This window comes from Oryctolagus cuniculus, chromosome 13 (assembly GCF_964237555.1).
Source record: "Oryctolagus cuniculus chromosome 13, mOryCun1.1, whole genome shotgun sequence".
NCBI classification, from domain to species: domain Eukaryota; kingdom Metazoa; phylum Chordata; class Mammalia; order Lagomorpha; family Leporidae; genus Oryctolagus; species Oryctolagus cuniculus.
Window position 1 is genome coordinate 49,213,868 of NC_091444.1, and position 17,749 is coordinate 49,231,616.

Below are 17,749 nucleotides of genomic sequence, written 5' to 3' on the forward strand. Positions count from 1 at the left end.
CCCTCCAATGGCCGCTGCGGCCGGTGCATCGCGCTGATCTGAAGCCAGGAGCCAGGTGCTTCTCCTGGTCTCCCATGAGGGTGCAGGGCCCAAGCACTTGGGCCATCCTCCACTGCACTCCCAGGCCACAACAGAGAGCTGGACTGGAAGAGGAGCAACCGGGACAGAATCCGGTGCCCCAACCGGGACTAGAACCTGGGGTGCCGGCGCCATAGGTGGAGGATTAGCCTATTGAGCTGCAGCACCGGCTCATGTCAGCATTTTCAAATCTGTTTTGATACAGAAAATATTTAAAGTGGATTACAAAGATATATAGTTTTAACAAGTTAAAGCTAAATGACAAGCAGGTCTAGGGGTAGGCATAGAAGTTCAGCAAGGATAAGCTAGGGATAAGCTTCAAATTCAAAATCCCTCCATGAAAATGCTGTGCATTTGTTAAAGATGGATGCAAATCTGAGCCTCAGCCCTCCAGCAGCAGGTGCAGAGGGAAATGGATGTGTTTTCTACAAGGATCCGCTGGCTAACAGCACAGAGCCCTTTCTCAAGGGGGCCAGAGACCGGGGGTTTGTCTTTGGGAGCTTCAGAGAGATGGCAAAACATATCAAATAAATAAATAAAATATTAAAAAAAGAAAAGAAAGTGCCTTTTTTGCCCACTGGGCAAATGATATCCTATTTAGTAAATAGTATTGGGAAAATTATAATCTTGGCAAGGGAAGACCCTTTGTATGTATAATAGAAAGACTAGAAGACATAAGTAACTACATATGATAAGGGTAACTGCATAAACCTGTAAGCTCCTGACAGCAAAATACAGTAAGCAAACTTACAGATTGGGAGAAGGAAACGTGCCGCGCATGTAACATTAACTATCCTTCACAAGCAAAGATCTCCTATAAATCATTAAGAAAAAGTCGACTTGGAAAATGCACAGATACTTGGAACAATCCCCAGATCGCTGAGGCTAAGCCCTTCATCCCAGTGCACGTCATACACGAGTCCACACTGCCTTGCAGGCCCCAGGGCTGATAGAAGCCCTCACCTCACCGCAGCACGCTCTGGAATTCAGGACCACGGTCTTTTATGTATTTATTTATTTTACAGGTAGAGTTATAGACACACAAAGAGAGAGAGACAGAGAGAGACAGAGACAGAGACAGAGAAAGGTCTTCCTTCTGTTGGTTCACTCCCCAAATGGCCACTGGCCGGCGCACTGCACTGATCCGAAGCCAGGAGCCAGGTGCAGGGCCCAAGCACTTGGGCCATCCTCCACTGCACTCCCGGGCCACAGCAGAGAGCTGGACTGGACGAGGAGCAACCGGGACTAGAACCCAGCACCCATATGGGATGCCAGCGCCGCCATAGGCAGAGGATTAACCAAGTGAGGCACGGCGTTGGCCCTGGACCACGGTCTTAACCGGAGCAGGGGCAGGTGCTGGCCGAGCAGTCTCTGACAGGACACGGCAGATTTCAAATTGGGTGAGCTCCTTGCCCGGGAAGTAGCACTGTCATCCATGAAAAGCACTAGAAGCCCAAACTGATAGACAAAATCATGTGGGTAGGGACCTTTCCTTTTCTCACTGAGACGCAGTTCTTACAACGAGTGACTTGTTGCTCCGCAAGATGCCATCATGGTGTGCACTTTTCTTGCAGAGCAGGAACCGGAGATGGAGGCGGAAGGCAGAGGGCTGCAGGACGTGGTGCACTTCCCTTTGGAACCTTCCCAGGCAAGGCTGTGACCCACCTGCTGTTTGTTTTTAAGCTCAGCTGCACACTACAGGTAAGATACATGGACTCCAGGCTATATAGAAAGGACACTTGGTACATTCTTACAGGATACAATAGTATCACATCACTCAGGGTTTAATAGTTAAAAGTCCTATTCTTTTTTTAAAAACTACTTGAGTATTATATAGATCACTAGCAAAAGCCTTGTTAAGAGTTATAATTTTGTGTCCAGGAATATGATTACTTTAAAAATGCAAGTCACCTTCACTTGAAGAGATAACCATCAAAGTGTCGGGTCTGAATATATTAATATAATGACTTCAAATAACGCTCTTGCGGAAACCCCCACAGTACAAGAAACTGTATGATCTGCCAATAAATAAACCACAAACCACACATTTTAAAAAACTTTGTTGAAAAAGGTAAAGAAATTTTATTATGGTGCTTTTGCTAACAAAGTCAATAAACCTTTATTATTGAGAAATAACAACAATGCTAGAAAGCCCAGGCTTTTGAAGCAGAGATGAAAATAAGTTCTGCCTCTCTCTTAAGCTGTGTGACTTTGAGGAAATTACTCAACCTCCCTGTTTCTTAGTTTGCTCTTACGGGAAGTGGGGCTAAATAACAATAGTACATAATATACTATGTGCTGGATGCTGTTCTGTGCAGTTTTAACTCTTCCATTAACCCTATGATGTAATCCACACTTAACAAGTGAGAAAGCCAAGGCTCAGAGAGGCTGGTTAATCTAGCCAAGATCACTCAGCTAGTAAGTGGCACGGTTTTATATTTGAACCTAGTTTGGCCTCTGAGCCTATCCTCCCAAACTGTAAGTCTCATCGAGCTGCTGGGAGGATGAAATGAATGACAGCTGAGGCGGATATGTAAGTGTGTGTGTGTGTGTGTGTGTCTCCATAGTCACATCATATTGTATCCCTTAGTCCCCATGTGTCTGTGTCTTCCTTTAGATCCCCAGGTTGAGCCAGGTAGTAAATATTTTAGGCTTTGTGGGTCACATGGTCTCTGTTGCAGCTGCTCCACCCTGCTATCGCAGCAAAAAAGCAGCCATAGATTATCCCTGGACAATAAAACTGTCTTCACTGACACAGGTGGGGAAGCAGATTTGGCTCATGGGCCCTAGTTTGCCAGCCCTGCTTTAGAGGATGAGCATTTCGTGGGCATGGAAATTGGAAGGGCTTAGTCCCTAGGCGTCTTAATTAACAGGAGACTCCTGCCCATGCTATGTTGTCTTCCTTGGTTTCTCTGGGTTGAAAGATGGATCTGTCTCGTCGATATTAATCTAGTGAGTGCCAACACAGGTGTCTTATTTTTAGTGCGGGTGAGGATGCATTTGACCTAACTACAAAGGAAAATAAAATGCTTTTTTCTGTTCTTCTGTCCTGAACTGTGAAGGATCAGAGATTTTACTCTCTCTGCAAGCCACTTTTATGTTGGCTGGAGACACCTGGTCAGACAAAGGACTGTATTACTCATAGTGCAGCAAGCATCATTATGCTGCCTCTTTATGTCAATTTTCCTTGTTCTCAAGTCTAATATATGTGAAATTTGTACTTATTCTCAAGTCTCTTGAGGGCAGTGTGGATTGAGCTAGATGGACATCTTCAAATGTAAGCATAAGAACCCCCTTCCAGGGCCGGCACTGCGGCTCTCTAAGCTAATCCTCCGCCTTGTGGCGCTGGCACACCAGGTTCTAGTCCCAGTCGGGGCGCCGGATTCTGTCCCGGTTGCCCCTCTTCCAGGCCAGCTCTCTGCTGTGGCCCAGGAAGGCTGTGGAGGATGGCCCAAGTCCTTGGGCCCTGCACCCCATGGGAGACCAGGAGAAGCACCTGGCTCCTGCCATCGGATCAGCACGGTGCGCCAGCCACAGCGCGCCAGCTGCAGCGGCCATTGGAGGGTGAACCGAGGGTGAACCAACGAGAAAGGAAGACCTTTCTCTCTCTCTCTCTCTCTCTCACTGTCCACTCTGCCTGTCAAAAAAAAAAAAAAAAAAAAAAACCTTCCAATCATCTATAATGGACAGGAAGGGAGACAATATCTGAACTTCCAAGACTGTTCGCTGATGCCCTTGAAACAATAGTCTGGGACAAAGGACAGGAAGGAAGGTGTGCAGAGACAAAGGGAGACCCATGGAGAAGTGGTTCCCCGTAGCTTCATCAGTGTACAAGGCTTTATGGAATTCCTCAACTACAAAATACAGGTGATTGATTTATGTGAAGTTTTCCGAGTCGATTTCTCTGTAAGAGTCAAATGTTACATATATATATATATATATATATATATATTACATATATATATACACATATATTTTAATTACATAAGCAAGGTCACAGCAGATCAGCTCAATGACTCATAAGGCCAATTCTTTCTCTGGTAGCACCAGAGGAGTATTTGAGAACATGAATCGCAGTTACCCTCAATATCACCCTGCTGTGTCATCTGACAGATCTTTTAGATAAAAGTTCAAGTCCAGATCCAGACCAGGCCTTGCCTTCTTCACTAAGCCTCCCCAGCTGCCCTTTGTTCCACTGATGGCCCTGTACATCGGTGTCTGGAGCACTCGTTTTGGCATTTTCCCACATGTCTATAGCCTCACAGTGCTGTTTCCTTAATGTACCTGTAGCTCAGGTAGTGGCAGAAAGCATTATGTGGGCCTTGGAGTCACAGGACTTGGATGTGAGTACCATTTCTGCCGGTCTTGGCTGTGGGATTTTTAGCAAATGTCTTGGTTTCCTCATGTCTACAATGGGGATGGGATAATAGTCATCACTTCACAAGGCATTCCTGCTCTCAGAAGTAAATTAAATAGTGCATATATGCTGTCAAAATCAAAATGAGATCAAGTTAGAATTTTAAGAGTTTCTTGTTCATACAAAAAAGAAAAATAACTTATAAACTGGAAAACTTTAAACAACATATCCTCAATTTTATAGTAGTTCCAGCACAAATTTTGATTTTTTCTTTAAAACCAACTAAGCTAATTTATCTGTAGCTGTTTGTTTTCGTCTCACTGAATCAATGCTAACAAAGATCCAGTGCTCGGGGTGGGCGTTTGACCGAGTGGTTCAGATGCCGCGTGAGCCGCCTGCATCCGCATCACAGTGCCTGATTTGTACCTCGACTTCTCAGATGGAGCTTCCTTCTACTGCACAGCCTGGGAGGCGCAGATTACAGCGCAAGAACCTGCGTCCTTGCCACCCACACAGGATACCTGGATGGAGCTCCAGGCTCCTGGACGTCGCCTGGCCCAGCCTGATGGTTGTAGGCATCTGGGGAGTGAACCAGATAGAAGGTCTCTTTCTTCCTCAATGTTGTGCCCTCTGTGTCTCTGTGCCTTAAAGTGAAAACAAATATTTTAAAAAATTCCTCACCTTGGCCAAAATGTCATCAACCTTAAGAAATGCCCCTTAGGCCCCCCTGTGAACTTCTTGTAACTTCTAGTTTTAGCAAAGGACCTGTTTAGTGAGAACCCACCACCCTTGATCAATACCTGATCACCTCAATATCTGGTCAGATTTCTCATCCCATCCTCACACCGGCCTGCCTTCACACTGGTCGGCTTGGCCAGAATCCCCAAACCTCTGATGTTCCCTCTTAGTAATTTTCCACCCACTCATCCTCTCCTTGCCATAATTCCCGCTTGCCCACGCTATGTTCAGAGTTGAGCCCAATCTCTCTGCCCCGCGGCATGACCCCATGGCAGTGACCCCTCACCTTTACAATGGTCCTGGGTAAAGTCTTCCTTCCTGGGTTTTAGTAAGGGTCATGGAGCAATTGTTCTCTATAGCAGTATTGACAATGACAAAAGTTTACATTTGTGTTTCGTTCAGGGCTAGTCCTTTTGGGAAATCAGGATTATTTAAGTGTTGGCTGTGTGGCCCTAGGCAATTGGCTTATGAGTATATATATGAAAGGTCTTCAAAAAGTTCATGGAAAATGAGTATTACAAAAGCACTGTGCAGCTTTCAAAAAAAATATTTTTTGCACCAAAGTAAATTTACCTTTTAATTCTATGATTTTCATGAACTTTTTGAAGTGTCTTGAATCTGACCTGTGGCCTCCATTTTTAATTTTATTTTTATTTTTAACAGTAATAAGCATTTGACAACTATTTGCTATTATGCTTTGATCTCCCCCGATGTGGTGGAAAGCTCTTTCAGGTCTGGCGTATACCTTATTGTCAAAGTCATCTTGACACTTGTTGATGGTCTTTATGCCTTAAGCTAACTGATTTTAAAGACTTAAAATGGGATTTTAGTTTTCACTTCAACTTGGATGCTTTTAAAAGTTGTTGGGTGGTAAAGAACATCCCTCTCGTTTCTGATGAGTGCTGATTTCCTTTTGCCTTTCTGTGTGGGGACACCATGATTGCACAGCTCCATTTGAACTCGTGCAGTAGGAAATGAAAGTGCAAACATCCTCAGTGTCTTTGAAGCCCGTGTCCTAAGTCTTTCTTCGTTATGTATGTGTCCATTCCTTCATCACCAACGCCTCCTCTGCCACAGGGTGGGTATAGCCTGTGTGTGGCTGCCTTGCTAAGAAAGGAGACAGCAGGACTATCCATCCATGCTTCAGTATTGCTGCTCGGTGGAAGGCGCCTGTGTGTGATCTGCAATGACTCACGTTGCATAACTGCTTGTTAAAGCACTATTTTTGCCATCAGGACTGCTTAGATTCTTAATAAACCTATTATCAATGCACACATTTTCAAATCAGTTAAGATCTTTGCACCAACCAGAGCCTGGAAATGAGCAGGCCCTTGTTCACAAGTGCCCAGGGAGCAGCATCTGCTGAAGGTATCTGTCCGTCATGGATGTTGAGTCTCGGAGCCATGAGCTAAGAGTCACCAGTTTCCGTTTCTAGTTCCTGGGTCTCAGGCCCCAGATCCTGCAGACAGGCAGACTCTGATTATCTTGAGAAAGTCCCAGTTTGTTTCATGCAAGAGCAGCTGACACACAAATGGAATCAGGCACTTTTAAGCAGTCATTAATCCTGCTGATGAGAACAGCTGAAACAAACAGTGCTCTCTAAGTACTTACTTATCTGACATACAAATCAAATGATCGCTCAGTGAGTTTATTTATAGGGTCCTTTCTTTGAAAGATTCAAGTTAGTGTCTATCTTTCCTTTTGATTCCATAATCTTTACTTTTGGAAAAACCCTTCAATACCCAGACAAATGCGTTTGTATCTGTATTATCAAGTCATTTATCTGTTAACTCACTCATAGTCATTATCTGCATAACAATTTTCTAGCTCTGTGACTTCATTTATTTAGCTTTCAGGGAATGTTTTTTTAGTCTCATTTTATTAATATAAATAAGATAGAGATGGAGCCAGAGAGAAATAGTTCCTCAGACTCTCACAGCATAAAAAGCTTAGCTTGTATTCTTTGTGTGCAATTGTTTACTTCTTTAAGGATTAGGATGAGATGAAAAAAATTTAATGAGATGAGAGTTTTCTTATGCAGTTATTATTATTCCTAGCTAAATTAGACAACAATAAAAAATAAAATGTGAGCTAAGAATTGTGGGAAGTAGACTTCAGTAGTAGTCTGAACAGGTCATGAAGCCATCCTAGCCAGCTTTGGGGAGTGCCATACACTCACTAACAGGCAAACCCTCGCCAGGCCTGGAAGCCGTGAGCACGGGCTATGCAAACATCGTTGGTGAGTCAGAAACGTTTGCAGAATCACGACACTGCTCCCTTCTCACACTTTTGCTTTACAGACTGAGTGCCCCAAGGTTTGAGCTCCCTGGGGCTGATGATGCTGCATCACTATATTCAAAGCACATGCTACCATGAAATCCCATGGATCTTAATGTGAACCACATGGTTCCTTTTTTTTTTTTTTTTTTTTTTTTTTTTTGACAGGCAGAGTGGATAGTGAGAGAGAGAGAAAGGTCTTCCTTTACCGTTGGTTCACCCTCCAATGGCCGCCGCGGCCGGCGCACTGCAGCCGGCACACTGCGCTGACCCAATGGCAGGAGCCAGGTGCTTCTCCTGGTCTCCCATGGGGTGCAGGGCCCAAGCACTTGGGCCATCCTCCACTGCACTCCTGGGCCACAGCAGAGAGCTGGCCTGGAAGAGGGGCAACCGGGACAGAATCCGGCGCCCCGACCGGGACTAGAACCTGGTGTGGCGGCGCCACAAGGCGGTGGATTAGCCTATTGATCCACAGCACCGGCCTCTAGTCCTTATTGTCTCACCATCTAGTTATGGGCATACTCAGAAAATGCTAGGTTTCTGTTTCTTCCAGGGCCTGAAAGCCTGGGCTGGGTTGGGTCAGAAGGGTGCCATCCACCAGGAAAGCCCAGTCCAGAACCTTAATGTCAATCACTACAGGGGAGGAGCCAGATCGCTCCCTCAGCCATGTCACTGCGTGAGCTTCAGAGCCCTCAGGGTCAAAGACATGGGAGAGGACACAGGTGGAGCAGTCCCCTCAAGGACATGTCCTGTCATCTCAGGTACAGTTGATATCTGTATCAAAGACACCATGCAGAAGGGACGCAAAAGCCCCACAGACAGAGCTCAGAACTGAACTTCCACAGAAGCGGTCAGAATCTATCTTGGCAAGTTGGAGAAGAAACTCTTCCTCTACTGTCTTGTGTTCAGCGTTGGGCGCCTGCAATTAAACTGCCAATAGATGAGCAAGAGCAGACCATCACGTGTGTAAGGAAGAGCACCAAAAATTGTGTCTCAAAGAGGAGTTAGAATTTGGAGCTTATATACCACTTTAATAAGGGAAGGAGAAGGGCACTTAGTGACCCTGATAATTCTTCATGATGCGTGGGCCTTGGCAGAGTGGAGGGGAGGAGTGACAGTGCTCCGGCAGTGTCTGCATAGGCGCCGTGCTGGTTTCCAGCCTCCACAGAGCATCAGCCTTTCCTGGTTCCTCCGCAGGAGGGGATTTATCTCAACAGAGTTCTTTCGGATGGCTCTGCATTTAGGCAGATTAGAGGTTTCCAGAACTCAAATACCTTCTGCTAGAATCATTTCTGTGTCACAAATAGCATGTTCAGGACCCCTTTAGCTCCAAACTATTCCCTCAGATCAGGTCTACTTACTCTGCTGGGATCGATAATATATTAAAATCTACACTCAACCTCAAAGAAGGGGTTGGTCTCCAACAGTTTAAAACAAATGAGATCCAAACTTTTAAAAATCGGATGTGTTTCTGTAAAAGGATCAATGAGTGCTCTAGAAAATTGGGGACTCGTGCAGCAGTGAATGCTTTGGCTGTGCAAGGCACTGTCAGTATTGAAGTGCTGTTATTCCAGGTTCATTATTTGCTGAACTGGGTGTCTCACCTCCCTGTCTTTGTGTACTCACACCACTGGAATGTTTCATCACTACAGTCCTCGGGCCTTGACAGCATGCAGCTGCTAGGTTCCCTGTGGGCCCCAGTACATGGTAATATGCTGTTTTTATTCTTGGGACTTGAATATGTGGTTTTCACAGGGAATAATAGCTATCTCTTCCCCATCTCAAGCTATGGAGTCACTCACTCCTGAGGATTATTGTTGAGGATGTCAATTGTTAGTACATAATTAGCACATGCCCAGAAAGCTATTTCAACATAATTACTTTAGAAAACTTCTCCATACAGAGGTGAGCATTTCAACTGGCCCTCTGCAAGCAGGGTGTGAGTGATAGATGGGAAGGCTATGGAGATGACATGAAGGCACAGAGCACCCTAGTTCATGCCTCCACTCTGCTCCTGAGTCAGCAAGTGGCCTTAGGCACGTTACTCCCAGGCTCTCAGTTTCTTGGCCTAAAAAGTGGCAGCGACAAGAGTCCCCCACCCATTGGAGTGTGGTAAGAGTTAAAGGGACTTCAAGTGGTGTGGACAGAGCCTGGCACAGAGGACGCCTCTGATGAACGTCACCTGCCCTCAGCTCATTTGTGCTGTGCCCTGAGACTCGGATTTTCAGAAATAGAAGACATAACCTTCAGACATAAATGCTAGAAGCAATTCCCAGCCCCCTTCATTCAGCCAGGGCCCTGCTGGATGTAAGAGAACAGATCAGAAGGCCCCTCTGTCACCCTCACTGTGGTTTGTCAGGGCGACTTGGGTGAACATAGGTCCCCCTCTGGTGGGGCTCAGCACACACTAACTCCAGACCTGGCCCTTGGGCACTGTGGACATTGTAAGTGGAAGGCATTTGAGGAAATAGCCCAAGCAGGAAGGCTGCTGTGGCCTTCACCTAATGCAGGTCATGTGACCTGCCTGTGGAAGGGACCCTCCTTGCACCCACAGGAAAGGAGCATCCTTGTCTGAACACAGAGGATGCTGAGGGGCTCGGGGAAGAAGCCTTGCTTGGTTTCCCCAGTGTAGCCCTGGGCCTATTACATTTTCCCGTGACTTCCCTCTCCTTATCAAACATATTGTAGAAACGCTCAACTTCATTTCCTTAGGAAGGCTCCCATGTCCTACAAACAAATGAGTATTTATTGCATTGAATAAGCTAGTACGATGTCCTCGTGCTAATCTGTCTTTTGGTAGTCTAATTTGCAGAGTCCAACCAGTGAACCTAAAACAGGTAGAAGGAAAAGATTTTGTTCATGCTCCTACACCTCTGTCTTCATATCTGAAAAACAGTAGAAGGAAAGTCTGCAAAGTATGACAAAAAGAGTTCTGTTTCCTTAAAAGAAAATCATCTTTAATCATTCAGTGTCAGGAGCTGGAGATTTCTATTGTGAAATGCTGGAAGTCTCTGCTTCCTTTTTTCTACCCGCAGAGCTCAGAACTAGAGCCCTGGAACCTCGAGGACCAGGCGGGGACCAGGAAGATCCAGTGTTTCCCGACACCTAGGGCTCCCTGCAACTGCTGAGCTTTTCAGGAATTCAAGTGTTGCTGAGGAAGATGCTGGGGGGAGGGGTGCTCTTTAGTTTTGTACTTGAGATTTGGGATACGCTGAGTCACCAGGGTCCACCCCTGGCAAAACCCTTGAGAGTAAAACTGGCTTTCCTACTCATCTTCCACCCTTTCCCCCCTGCACCTACACACCTAACGCTGCCTCGGTCACGCAGAGCCTCCTCTCTGAAGCCCTCCGTTCCAAAATCTTTTTTTTCCAGAAGGATGGATTCCTTAGCATGAACATAAAAGACACCTTCGAAGGGAAACTGTATTTTTTAAAAGATTATTTTAAAGTCCGAGTTACAGAGACAGAAAGACAGAAAGAAAGAGAGACCTTCCATCTGCTGGTTAACTCTCCAAGTGGCCGCAACAGACAGGGCAGAGCCAAGCTGAAGCCAGGAGCCAGGAGCTAGGAGCTTCATCCAGGTCTCCCACATGGGTGGCAGGAGCCCAACACTTGGGCCATCTTCTGCTGCTTTCCCCAGGTGTATCAGCAGGGGGGCTGGATCAGAAGTGGAACAGCCGGGACATGAACCTGCACCCATATGGGTATCCCAGGCAATGGCTTTACCCACTACACCACAACATTGGCCCCCAAAATCTATATTTTTAATAAGATTTTATTTATTTATTTGAGAAGTAGAGTTACAGACAGAGGGAGAGTCACAGAGAAAGATCTTTCATCCAGTGGTTCACTTCCCAAATGATCACAACGGCCAGAGCTGGGCTGATCTGAAGCCAGGAGCCAGGAGCTTCTTCCGGGTCTCCCATGCAGGTGCAGGAGCCCAAGGACTTGGGTCATCCTCTGCTGCTTTCTCAGGCCATTGCAGAGAGCTGGATTGGAAGTGGAACAATCAGGACTCAAACCAGCACCCCATATGGGATGCTGGCACGGAAGGCGGTGGCCTTACCCACTATGCCATAACGCTGTCCCCAAAAATCTGTATTTTTAAAAGCACAAAATACTTGAGAACCCAAATGATCAACTCTGATTATTTAATTTTGAGTATTGGCGTACATATATAAAATGAATTATTTTGTTTTTAAGAGATACATGCAACTTGTAGGCACTCTGGGAAATATAGTAAAGAAGGACACTTCTTTTTCTATCAGTTTGTGTTTTGAAATATATATTTCCAGTCTATTCATCTGGGCATTTTCTAACTTATCAGACTACTGATTTTTGTTCCTATCCTGAACACAGAAGACGGGCATTTATTTAGGAAGCTATTGAATGAGAAGGACTAGGGACACAGGGATTCTCTTGTGTTCAGAAGTCATACGACCATCCCCAGGTAGTACAGCCGTCGCCTGTTTTGTCCTAAGGAAAGCTAACTGGGGAGATGGGAACTTGCATGTGTTAAGTGTGGGATCCTCCTCCTCCTGTACTTTGATCACTGGTCCTTTCTCAGAGGCCTTGGCTTTGTGGAACAGCAGCCACGACCCATGACAAGCTGGGTGATAAATAGGATATTGATGGGCAATTACCTGACACCAAATAGCTCCATAAATCAACATGCTAGGAGCTGGTACCACAGTCAAGGGCAGCTCTAAGGGAAAGGCAGCTCTAAGTCAGGATGGAGAGCAGACGTGGCTTCTCAGTACCCAGCAGACGATGGACAGCTTCCTTCATGGAGAGGAGACACCCTGTCCTTGCCCTGCCGTGACTGACACACTTCCCCTTCCAGAAGACAGGGTCCCACCCCAGCCCAGAAGGGGCTGAGCTCCTGCTGACAACCAGCTCTGCAACACTTCCCTCTTCTAGAATGGGGCACTTTAAAGATAACGGATGCCTTAGGATTCTAAAGGTGATATATAGTCTCATGGTAGAGGGTCTAAACCGTTTAGACAAAAACATACAGAAGCAACCGCCAGTCACCCACTGTTCCATGGCCAGGGGTAACCAGCCACTGTTAACATTTGGTCCTCTTAGGCTTCTTAGAAAATGATGTGCCCATCATCCTGCCTGCTAAGAAGAGGTGCATTTTTCTCCTCATCCCCCTTACCACCCACTCAAGGACAAAGCTCTCCTCCCCAACCTCTGTCCTTTGCCCAAAAGACTGAGAGCCCAAATTTCAGGAAAGCTCCTTCCCACCCAAAGGTGGCCCCCAAAGCTTCCGGTGCTCCTGATGTCTGAGACAGGAAGTCCTCCCTGCTGAGACCGATCCAGATACATCATCCGGGTCACAAAATACCCGCCCAGACAGGAAGACCATTGTACTATCTAAAAATCAAAGAGGCAAACAAACCCCTCCGAAATCCAGGGGCATCTTGTCTTAGCACTCTAGGGTTTAGGCATTCCAAGGAGACGGGTCTACAGCGGAGAGTGGCATGCTGTCCTTCCAGGTGTCACCAGAGTAAACCTAGGCAGACCAGCAAAAAGAGGAAGAGCAGAAGGAACAGAGGCCCCGCCCCCTCGTTCTTAGGGAGGTCATTTGCCTAGATGAGAAAAGAAGTTGTGCGATCAATACACGCCACTAATACAGTCATTTACCAGATAATCACTGACCTTCCTTAGGTGATTTTACAGCATTTTAAGTACATGAAAAACAGGCTTGCTCATTTAATATTCTTCATCTTTCAGCCGGCAAACACAGATCACTCCCCGGCACGGGTACTTTCCTTGCCATGGTGATGCAGCTCATTTCATATGTGGTTCCTTATCAGTTACTGCCTAGATGAGATTCACTCTTGGTGTTCGGAGTCACACAGGCATGTCTAAATGACAAGCACACCTTCTCCGATTCCTCTGGCAAAATCAATTCCCCGGCAGGAGGAGCTGAAAGCTTGTCTGAGATCGGACATTGAAAGACATATTTGCATGCTAATTGCCCCTCCTCCAGCTCACTGAGGTGCTATAGAAAGGCTAGGTGAATTCCAGAAGCCCAGGGCTTTGCTGCCTCACTAGGGGAAGAGGAAATGAGGGTGTTTTAGATGGAAGCAATTAGAGTGCAATCTATTTTTTAAAGTCATTTTTAAAATCCACCTGAGTTGAATACGTCGCATCGGATTACCCAGAGAGCACGCTCTTGGAGTTATTCTGAGTGTAGATCTCTGTATCAGGAGCAAACAGCTTATTTTCTCCCGTGCCATTTGTAGCTTAGGGAGGCCTTTTCCACACAGGTTCCAAAGTCTGTGGGCCTGCGTTCAAATACAGCAGGGGAAAAGGAGACGTCTTTCTTTTCCATCACTCGGTTCATGGCTGAGGTCCCTGTAGCAAAGGACTGATTCCTAAGAGAAAAGCGCGCACATGGATTTAACGTAAGCTTTATGGGACATGGGAGACTCCATAAGGAAATGAGGAGCCAAAGACACAGAGAAGCCTGTGCATTCTGTGCTAGGTGTGGGGAAGAGTGGACAGTTGTGACGAAGTCGGATTGGACAAGGAAGGTGGGATCTGAGGGCCTTAACTGGAAGGAACCCCGCAAGGCCTGTTTGTTCCGATTCTTCTCTGTGAGCCTCTCTCCACAGGTCAGGGGGCTTTTTTCTCCAGTTGTGGGGAGGGCGCCTCTCCCTTGAGGGTCTTCTGACCTGCTTCAGGGAAGAAGGGTGAGGGGCAAGTGGGAGTGGCCCTCCTTCTGCTGCTGTTTCCCCAAATGCCAAGTGACATATTTTAGGGTAATTTTTGTATAGAACCCAATCAATATGAACATCAAAACGCATGGACTGCTCCAAAGAACCACTTGATCACAATTCCAAAAACTGTTCAATGGAAAAAAAAATGTTTTTATAGGGCAGCCATCAATAAGAACTCTTTTCTGATTGAATCAGACAAAACCACAACTATTCAACAAAGTAATCTGTGAATGCGATTTGAAAACTGATTTTTCCACTGAAAACAACAGGTAAAAATGGGGGCCTACTTTGACTCATACATAGAAATGAGAAGCAAGATGCCTTCTGGTTTTCTGAAATTTCTCCATCTTTTCTCTATGGGAGTGAGTGGCTCACATGTTTTTCCTTTTGAGGAAGATTCTCTGGTATTTCTGTTTTATTTTCTTTTGCTATATTCTTATTCTGTTTCTGTAAGATGCTTTTAAATGTTTATTTGTTAACTTCACTTATTTGAAAGGTGAAAGGGTGTGTGTGTGTGTGTGTGTGTGTGTATGGAGAGAGAGAGAGGGGGGGAGAGAGAGAGAATTTTCCAACTGCTGGCTCACTCCCCAAAAAGCAACAGCTCAGGCTGGGCCAGGTTGAATCCAGGAATCATCCGGGTCTCCCACGTGGGTGGCAGGGACTCGAGTATCTGTACCATCATCCGCTGCCTCCCAGGTGCATAGCAGGCAGCTGGCTTGGTGGGCAGAGGCAGGACCTGACCCCAGGCACTCGGGCTTGGGATCGGGGCATCCTAAGCTGTAGCCTGACCTGCTGCACCACAGTGCCCACCCTCTGTTTCTGACAGGCTTTGAAACTCTAAGAACGCCAGATGAACGTGGGAACGTTGCCGCCTCTCCTTACACCTTGACTCGTGGTGTCTGATTTCTTTTCCATTTGTGCCGAGCCTGCTTCTACTCTGAATGTTCTCTAGCACACCGGTGGTCTCAGGGATTCTGCATGCTTCAGGAAAACTCGGCCAATGTGCCTGGGTGTGCCTGGTGAGGGAGGTCCAAACCTCCCACACAAGCCCAGGCAAGCGCACGCGAGCCAGGGGCCAGTGGTATAACGCACACTAAGGGATTCCCACTTTGCTGTCCTCTCAGCATGCAAGAACGGCTTTTAAAATAAATGTCAGCATGGGGCTGATGCTGTGGCGCAGTGGGTTAAAGCCCCAGCTTGCAGTGCCGGCATCCCATATGGGTGCCGGTTCAAGTCCCGGCTGCTCCTCTTCCAGTCCAGCTCTCTGCTATGGCCTGGGAAAGCAGTAGAAGATGGCCCAAGTCCTTGGGCCCCTGCACCCGCGTGGGAGGCCAGGAAGAAGCTCCTGGCTCCTGGCTTCGGATCAGCCCAGCTCTGGCTGCTGCGGTCATTTGGGGAGTGAACCAGAAGAATGGAAGACCCCCCCCCCTCTCTGCCTCTCCTTCTCTCTGTATGTAATTCTGACTTTCATATAAATAAAGTAATTCTTTTAAAAAAAAAGTCAGCTTAGGCTAGGTGGTTGACTTGTGTCGTTTCCCCTCACATCAGATAATCCAAGATTGCTGAATAAGCTCCCCCACCAGTCATCACCACGATAGTGGTCTGAGGACCGCATCCCCTTAGCCAAAGTGAACCTGAGCTTCCTGCTCCTCTCCTCCCGGCTCCGGCATGGAAATTATCGGCAAAACAACTAGGAAGAACTTAACACCTCAAAGTTGCACTAAAATTATTCTAAACAGGGTTTGTCCTAAAAAATAAATTACTTTCCTTCCTCCAAATAACCCAATAAAGGCTTATTTAGAGTTCATTTACATCAATTGTGGATGATTTTTTTTTTCAGAAAGAACTTTTATGTATTATCTTCCTTATTACATGTATGTCATCATCAAAGACAGAAATGACAAATATGCTTAAAGCAGCCAACCAAAGAATCCCTAGAGAAAATGAGCGTTTCCGGTCTACAACAAATAAAGGCTATTGTCCCAGTGAAATTCAGTAATATTTTCACAAGAGGATTTTAGAGTTTTAAGAACTCCTACATATCATTCTGTACCTTTTTACTTTATGGTGAGGGGATAAGCTGAAGCCCAGAGAAACCAAGGGATTTCCGCAAGGTTTCAGTAAGTCCCTGGCAGTGTTCACAGTGGGAAGCTGCCTTTCTACTCCCTAGGGAGGTGCAACAAGACCCACGAGCTCTGCCAGGGCAAAGAGTCTGCCTTCTCTGTGTGGCCACCATTGCAGCCTGTCCTCCCTCTGCCCATCCACCTTCTCTAGTGAGAAGCATGGTACTGAATGCCAACAAGTGCCATCTACCCCTGGCTGAATGGGTGAATGCTGGGGTCAAATGCAAGGTCAGTCTCTCACCTTAGCACTGCAGGTTCCTGGCCTCGTTTCCTCACCTCTGGGACAGAAGTGTGGATCCCAGTACACATCCTCCTACAGGTGCTTTCTGGTCTACCAAGCCCAACCCAGTCTGGATCCACGTGATGGTTATAGTCACTAGGGAGGCAAAGCAAGTCCCACTCAGCCCTACCCACACCCAAGAGACATGAGGCTCAGGAAAGTGGTTACCTGTTCTGGTGTGCATGGCTTCCGCGTGGCCCAGCACAGCAGGGACCTAGAAGTCCCTAGCTTCACGCTGTGTGCCCGGTCCTCTATCGCATGCTGCTGCTGCTACAGATGATTTTTAAGGTGCTCTGCAATTAGGGTAGCAAGCACAGGTAGGGTGGGGAGGGGGAGGGGGAGGAGGAGGAGGGCAGGAGAAGGAAATTCTAAGGCTTTGTGTATATTTTTTTTTCTTTTTTCTTTTTTGACAGGCAGAGTGGACAGTGAGAGAGAGAGAGAGAAAGGTCTTCCTTTTCCATTGGTTCACCCTCCAATGGCCGCCGCAGCCAGCGCGTTGCAGCCAGCACACCGCGCTGATCCGAAGCCAGGAGCCAGGTGCTTCTCCTGGTTTCCCATGTGGGTGCAGGGCCCAAGCACTTGGGCCATCCTCCACTGCACTCCCTGGCCACAGCAGAGAGCTGGCCTGGAAGAGGGGCAACTGGGACGGAAACCGGCGCCCTGACCGGGACTAGAACCCTGTGTGCTGGCGCTGCAGGCGGAGGATTTGTATATTTTCATACATCTTCTTTTTAAGAAAATTTGGGATACACCCTTATAGGGGAAGAGAAAGATCTTTTCCTTGCCCATCTTGGATTCAAGGCTGAGGCCACTGTGACAAAAGACGGATGGACAAGAGAAAAGTGAACACATTTACGTAATACGGTTTACTCAACCCTGGGGCCGTTGTTACACAAAGCAGGTGAAGCTGTGTGTCTTGTATCTAGTCTTGACGAAGAGCGGATAGTCACAAGAAGTCTGAGTGGACAAAAGGATGGGCATGAGCGGTCAGGAGCCGGGGGAACTTGGCAAGGTTGGTTTGATCGTATTGCTCCCTCTGACCCTGCATCTTCAGGAATAAGCATGTTCCTTCCCTGTCACATCAGGGCTGAACATCCGGTTAGAGGGAGCAGGGCAGGCGAGGGTGAGAATGACCTTCCCGTTTGTGTCATCCACTTGGGTTCCTT

General features: G+C 46.8%; 1 long non-coding RNA gene across 4 annotated transcripts in view; it reads left to right on the forward strand.

Annotated features, from left to right (window-relative positions):
* LOC103350940 (uncharacterized) overlaps positions 1-17,749 on the forward strand; it is a 63,860-nt gene that overhangs the window by 38,636 nt on the left and 7,475 nt on the right. For 2 of the 4 annotated variants that reach the window (XR_007909683.2, XR_007909680.2), the window contains exon 5: positions 1,653-3,373. This is a non-coding gene — a long non-coding RNA (uncharacterized lncRNA). Of the gene's footprint in view, positions 1-1,652; positions 3,374-4,874; positions 7,598-17,749 lie in introns of those variants that run through there. The other 2 variants (XR_011381498.1, XR_011381497.1) reach the window with 2 other exon arrangements.